The following is a 7410-nucleotide window of genomic DNA, read 5'->3' on the forward strand; positions in this document are numbered from 1 at the left end:
AAGCAACTTAAAAGTCCATCGACAGATGAATGGATAAAGATGTGGTACATATATACAATGGAATATCACTCAGCCATAAAAAGGAAAGAAACTGGGTCATTTTCAGGGATGTGGATAAACCTAGAATCTGTCACACAGAGTAAAGAAAGTCAGAAAGAGAAAAACAATATCGTATATTAACACATGCATGTGGAATCCAGGAAAATGGTACTGATGAATCTATTTGCAGGGCGGGAATAGAGAACAGACTTGTGGACCCAGTGGGGGAAGGAGAGGGTAGGATGAATTGAGCGACTAGCCGTGACATGTATACACTACCACGTGTAAAATAGATAGCTAGTGGGAAGCTGATGTGTAGCACGGGGAGCTCAGCTTGGACGGAGCTCTGTGATGTCTTAGAGGGGTGGGATGGGGGGAGTGGAAAGGAGGCTCAGAAGGGAGGGTTTTTATGCATATGTATAGCTGATTCACTTCATTGTATTGCAGAAGCTAACACAACATTGTAAAGCAGCTACACTCCAATTTTTTAAAAATTTGACAATACCTTTTTAGTATAAGCATGTCCCAAATATTAAAGTAAAATGAGTCCTTGCTTATTTGAAATTCACATATAACTAAGCATCCTTTTTGTTTCTTTCCTTCTTCTGTCCCTTCCTCCCTCCTTCCTTCCTTCTTTCCATCCTCTTTCCTAAAGCTGGCAAGCCTACTCACAGGGGACGTGCGGCAACCACTGGAGATGTTTTTAGCTGTGATAAGCACAAGTTGTGGGGGAGGGGGCACGGCCACCCAGTATCGAGTAGCGACGGGTGCTGCTAAACTTCCTACAATGCAGGCGGCAGCTCCTGGTTACAAGGAATTATCTGGCTCCAAGTGTGAGGAGTGCAGAAACTGAGAAAGGCAACCTCACTTCAGCTGAGCACCCACGTCTTCTTGGGAGAATACTGGAGGAAGGATATAGGTGCCTCTGCTTCACACACACAGAAAAATGTAATAAAAGTTCCTGACTTTGAACACTTTCAGTCCGGCAGTCACACAGCCATTGACGGTTAAGAAGTGACCGGAAAAAAGGCTCTTCCCTTGCAAGGGACCCCCCTCTTCCACAAGGAGAGCCAGGCAGGGTGCGCGGGACACAACAGCGCCGATAAAAGCTCTATCCGTGTGGTCTCCAGGACACTTCCATCTCCCCGGACTTTTATGGTGACATTTCCTGGCACTCCTGAAACTTGTTCTTGGCTTTGAAAACAAGGCTTCAGAATGTCTTCATTGTTTTACCTACACCGGTACTGGCAGCCCCTGGAGTTTCCTGAAGGAAACTGTAGCAGCAGGAATTTTCTGTAACACTGTAATAAGGGGGCTTTATCCTTTCAAAAATACATCCTTTCTCCTTGTTGCCAGCTCTCCCACAGCCCTGTGAAAAATGTAGCTGAGGAGTTACTGAGGCGTTTTTATGTTCCTCCTGTCTCCCTGTAGTTCATAGCAAGCAACAGAAGGCAATTATTCTGGAGTTAGCACTTAGGCTCGCTGGCTTGAAGGAATGAATGAATGAACCAAAATGGCACCTCTGTGCTCATTTCCCTATTGTGTGAGACGTGAAATGTAAACAGTGACATCTGCTCAAGAGGAACTGGTGAATCTGATCACCCCTGGGACCTCAAGTAAGTGGAATTACTATTTCATGGGTACAGAACTTGGGGAAGATGAAGAGGTTCTGAAGATGGATGGTTGTACAACAGTATGATCGTACTTAATGCCACAAAACGGTACGCTCCCGAGTGGTGAAAATGCTGAACTCTGCGTTATATATGGTGGTGGTGGTGATTTAGTCGCTCAGTCATGTCCAGCTCTTTTGTGACCCCATGGACTGTAGCCTGCCAGGCTCCTCTGTCCATGGGATTTCCCAGGCAAACATACTAGAGTGGGTTGCCATTCCCTTCTCTAGGGGATCTTCCTGACCCTGCTTCTCCTGCATTGCAGGTGGATTCTTTACTGCTGAGCCACCAGGATGCCCTCTGTTATGTACATCCAACCACAATTTTATAAAAGGAATTGTTGGTATGGTATTCAGCTAAGCATAGAATAAGTCTTCAGTAATGTTTGCTGACTGACTATTAACCTCAGGTTGATCTGGGTGTAAGCTAACTGCATGTTTTCTCCCAATAAGCTTGTCAGGTGCCTCGTCATCTGGCTTCATTATCCTTAAAGGAAAGTGGACATGGCCTACTCTTCACTCCAGCAATCACATGAAGGTAAGTCTCTACCCTCTTGGAGGAGCGTGCTAAGTCAATTCAGTCATGTCCAACTCTTTGCAACCCTATGGACTGTAGATCACCAGGCTTCTCTGTCCATGGGATTCTCCAAGGCAAGGATATGGGAGTGGGTTGCCACGTCCTCCTCCAGGGGATCTTCCTAACCCAGGGATCAAACCTGCATCTCTTATGTCTCCCTTCATTGGCAGGTGGGTTCTTTACCACTAGCACCACCTGGGAAGCCCACTGGAGGAGTAGCAACCAAGTTTAAGGCCTTGACTCGACTCCAGGGGCAGACTAGATTGGACTAGAAGGAATCTCAGTGGCCTCGCCTGTGATCCTCTTTGGACTGGTGAGTGATCTATTCTGGACCAGTGATACCCAAGGAGAAGGTGGCTGCAGGTTCTTAGAGGAGGCCAGGTGGCCCCTGACAGCCACCTCCAGAACAGAGGGGGTCCAAGCATAGGACGGGGCTGATTTGCAGAGGGCAGAGAGCAAAGGCACACAGGGCCTCGGCCCACTCCTCCTCCACATGTACTGCTGTCTCCACTCCTCAAGCCACCCCTCCGACTTCCAGTCGGGACGCAGGGGAGGTTTCTTGTTTTTTGTAGCCAATTGGAGCTGGCTTTTCTGTCACCTGCAGCTGGAAGCAGGGCTGATCCCCGTGAAGCTAAATAAACATAAGCTTTATATCTCTCTGCTTACATGGGCCCTGCCAACATCCCCAGAGGGCCCAACAAAGCATCCCCATACTTTTGTAAAATTTGCAAAGGTGAGATATTTTAAGAAAGAAAGTGTAAGAAAGTGTTAGTTGCTCAGTCATGTGTGACTCTTTGCAACCCCATGGACTGTAGCCCACCAGACTCCCCTGTCCATGGGGATTCTCCAAGCAAGAACACTGGGGTGGGTTGCTATGCCTTCTTCCTCCAGGGGATCTTCCCAACTCAGGGATGGAACCCAGGTTTCCCGCATTGTAGGCAGATTCTTTACCAACTGAGCCACCAGGGAAGTCCTTTTATATTTTAACTGCAATGCTTTAGACCACTGCCTCTCTGCCTGGATGTCCCCGTGTCATGGTGCTCCGGGGGGTGTTGGTGCTATTGAGGCAGCCTGGGGAGTTCAGAGATCTGAGAAGAGGGGATGGAAGGCCTTGGTTCAGGGCTACTTTGTGGTTTAGCCAAGAATTCTCTTACCTTCCCCGGAGCTGACTCACCTGGTTTAACACCTTGCAACCCTCTATGTGCACATACGTGAAGCTAAGCCTACAGCCAAGGGTGCAGGAACCATGGGGTCTTCCGGATGCACATTTATGTCCTGGCTCTGCACTCTGTGTGGTTTGGGGCCACAGATACATCCCTTTTCTCATCCATAAAATGGAACTCACTTCACAGAACCATGGTAAGGATAAACTCATGCAAAGACCTTGGCACAAACTAAGTGCTCACATAGTGAAAGACATTAAGGTACTGGATCTGGCCCTTAAAAGGATGACTCAGTGCATTCAAAGCCTCATTCCATGGACAACAGAGTCAAAGTCTTTCTCCAATACCCTAGTGTCTTCTGTTTTTTTTCCAGGTATCAGTCAAGGAGAGGCCAGGAAGATAACTGGTTGAGGCCAAACAAGGACATGTGTGGGTGACGTGTGACCAGAGGGGAGGATGTGGCCTGGGACAAAGCAGTGAGGGGAGGCCCTGCCAGGGAGCAGCCATCTCTGCTCCAGCCAAGTGTTGCCAGGCAGTGGGGGTTGCGGGATGCCAGTATTTTTAAGAAAAGCCAGAAAATCTGATTGTTTTCCCCTGAAATTCTCCAGATTTTTTAAACTCTTCAAGTAATTTTTTAAAAAAGTTAAACCCTGTCCAGCCCAAACAAAATAGAAGTCAGGGCTGAATCTGGCACAGCTCCCCAGTTGCTACACTTGCTTTGAAGTCTGGAGGTCAGTCTGTGAGTTCCAAATGCCAAGGCCACCTGGCCTCTGTCCCTGCATGTCTCCATCCAGCCTCTTGACCCTCGAAAGGCAGGGAAAAATACTTTTACATGTGGACAGCTGAAGATTCGAGCTGAAAACCATCAGAAGGAAGAAATGGACATTTCTGCAACTCCCTCCTCCTCGTGCAGACAGTCTGTTTCCTTGGAGGATGAAAGTCAACCTGCTTCAGCTGAATTCATTTCAACCAAATTTCCTAAATACTGCAAGCCAACCACTAAGCTAGGCCTTGGGTATGTCTTTTTTTTTTTTTTTTTTGCATGCCTACTGTGTGCTTGGCATGGAGTTAGAAGTTTTAACTACTTCGTCTCACAACAACCTTATGAGGTAGAAAGGACTGTTGCAGCCAAAATCTTGGCTGTCTCTGCCCACCGAAGTTGAATAAAAAAATACAGAGACAGAATTTGGAGGAAAATAGAAAGGTGGTTTTAACCCTCAGCCGGTTGAAGGGGAGAACACAGTACTCTCATGGGGCTTCCCAGCTGGCGCTAGTGAACTCATCTGCCAATGCAGGAAACGCGTGAGACACGGGTTCGATCCTTGGGTCGGGAAGATCCCCTGCAGGAGGGCATGGTAACCCACTCTGGTATTCTTGCCTCAAGAACTGTGACCCCGTCCCTCTTTCATGAGGAATCTGGTGAATTATATAGATGATGGCTCACAGTCAGGGGTGGGTGATGAGGAACAAAAGTCTAAGGATCTTGTATTCTTTTTCCTCTTCAGTTCAGTTCAGCTGCTCAGTTGTGTCTGACTCTTCGTGACCCCATGGACTGTAGCAGGCAGGCTTCTCTGTCCATCACTCCCAGAGCTTGCTCAAACTCATGTCCATCAAGTCAGTGATGCCACCCAACCATCTCATCCTCTGTCGTCCCCTCCTCCTGCCTTCAATCTTTCCCATCATCAGGGTCCTCTCCAATGAGTCAGTTCTTCCCATCAGGTGGCCAAAGTATTGGAGTTTCAGCTTCAGCATCAGTCCTTCCAAAGAATATTCAGGACTGATTTCCTTTAGGATGGACTGGTTTGATCTCCTTGCAGTCCAAGGGACTTTCAAGTCTTCTCCAACACCACAGTTCAAAAGCATCAATTCTTCAGTGCTCAGCTTTCTTTATAGTCTAACTCTCACATCCATACATGACTACAGGAAAAACCATAGCCTTGACTAAATGGACCTTTGTCAGCAAAGTAATGCATTTCCTCTTGCATTGTTTCAAAAACAGTTATAAGCTGGTGTCAGGTAGCCTATTTGAATTGTACTGTGGTCTCCTTTCAGCGATGCAGAAAGGAGAACTTCAAGAGGTGGTCTGCAAAGACAGTGCTATAATTTTGAGCACCAAACACGGGATGTGATTAGCATAGAGTTAAAAGATAGTAAGTGCAGAAGTAGATCTTGCTGAGTTTGAGGGCGTTAGGTACAGGATGTAATTTGCATATCAGTTTAGTCTTGATTACCGACTAGTGATCAGGAACAGTTGAAGTAAGAAAGAGCTCTAGAAAGGGCAAGAGAAAAAAGACAACTTTTCCCTCTTTTTCACTGCAACAGGATCCTTTCCATTGTGGAAAAATAAAGACTCAAGAGTGGCAAAGCTCAGACATAAAGAACAGACCTGTGGTTGCCAAGGGGAGGCGCCTGAGGGAGAGTTGGAGTGGGAGGTTGGGGTTAGCAGATGCAAGCTTTTCTATCTAGAACAGATAAACAACAAGGCCCTAATGTAGAGCACGGGGAACTATAGTCAATATCCTGTAATAAACCGTAGTGGAAAAGAAGATGAAAAAAATGTATATATTATGTATAATTGAATCACTTCGCTGTACAGTGAAAATTAACACAACATTGTAAATCAACTAAACTTCAATAAAATAAATTTTTTTTAAAAAGTGGTGAAGCTACCTGCCTAAGGTCTCCTCACTAGTCAGTGACACAGCTGGGCTTGAGCCTGATCTGTGATCTGTGCACCTCCAGGTCCCTTGCAGGCTTCAGGCTCCCATTCTTTGCTTTTCTTAGATGCAAACAAGTGAAGTGTAAAACTTGCAGCAAATGTGCTAAGCATTCCAATGTGCTAAAGTATTCCAGTGAAGGTACTGGGGGGAGACAGGAAGGGGAAGGGCCTCTCCCAGCAATTCTCCTGCATAGGGATCACCTGGAGCTTTTCAGACCCAGGGTTCTGAGTCAGAGGCCAGTGGCGGGGCTCCAGAGTCTGCAGCCCTAAGAAGTGCCCAGGTGAAGTCCTGGGGGCTGCTTTGTCTGCCACACCTTGAGAAGCAAGGTGCTATCCCATTGATACGGACAGAATGAAGGGGCAAAACAGGTGATTAAACAGTTAATCCCACTAGCGGATTGTAAATAGAAAAATTTGGGAGACCCCTGTAAGTTAATGATTACTCGAGAAAGCAGGTTTGCTTAACCACAACACCAAGCAGGCTTGCTTAGCAACAGAATCACATAACAGAAGCATGAGACAGGCCCCCAAACAATCAGACGTGGTGGCGTGAGACCCACACCCTGGCCAGTGGGCTCAGTGAGTTAGTAATCCTCAAAACATCTTCTCTGGCCCCTAAGACATGTTCTTTGCACAATGCCGCCCAAATAATAAAACAACAGAAGAAAATAAGGCCTACAACCTGCCCAGTGGTGTCATCAAGTTAATAACCCCCCAAACAAGCTCTGTGTACAGAAAAAAAACAGTAATTTATGTAAGGGTGACTTTTCAAAATGAAAGACCCTCACTGTACTGAGACCTGAAACTATTTTTCCAAAGTGCTATGACAATCCTTGTGTAGAGTCGTCTCTTGTGCTGTTGAAAGAGGGTGTTTGCTATAACCAGTGCATTCCCTTGGCAAAACTCTGTTAGCCTTTGCCCTGCTTCATTGTGTACTCCAAGGCCAAACTTGCCTCTTACTCCAGAGATCTCTTGGCTCTACAACATGGATATCACCAGCTGGTCAATACCGAAATCAGATTGATTATATTCTTTGCAGCCAAAGATTGAGAAGCTCTATACAGCCAGCAAAAACAAGACCTGGAGCTGATGGGCTCAGATCATAAGCTCCTCATCGCAAAATTCAGACTTAAGTTGAAGAAATTAGGGAAAGCCACTAGGCCATTCAGGTATGACCTAAATCAAACCCTTTATGATTATACAGTGGAGGTGACAAATAGATTCAAGGAATTAGATCTGGTAG

At 46.4% G+C, this 7410-nt stretch overlaps 1 long non-coding RNA gene across 2 annotated transcripts; it reads left to right on the plus strand.

The window, feature by feature from the left end:
- The first annotated feature begins 1210 nt into the window (after positions 1-1210).
- LOC122425084 lies at positions 1211-5053 on the plus strand. Of its 2 annotated transcripts, XR_006264688.1 has the most exons (5): positions 1211-1655; positions 1975-2052; positions 2162-2246; positions 2456-2598; positions 3822-5053. It is a non-coding gene; the product is annotated as an uncharacterized LOC122425084 (long non-coding RNA). The 2 variants fall into 2 exon arrangements; XR_006264687.1 differs by lacking the exon at positions 1975-2052.
- Positions 5054-7410: the final 2357 nt, after the last annotated feature.

Source organism: Cervus canadensis, chromosome 22 (genome assembly GCF_019320065.1).
Source record: "Cervus canadensis isolate Bull #8, Minnesota chromosome 22, ASM1932006v1, whole genome shotgun sequence".
NCBI lineage: Eukaryota > Metazoa > Chordata > Mammalia > Artiodactyla > Cervidae > Cervus > Cervus canadensis.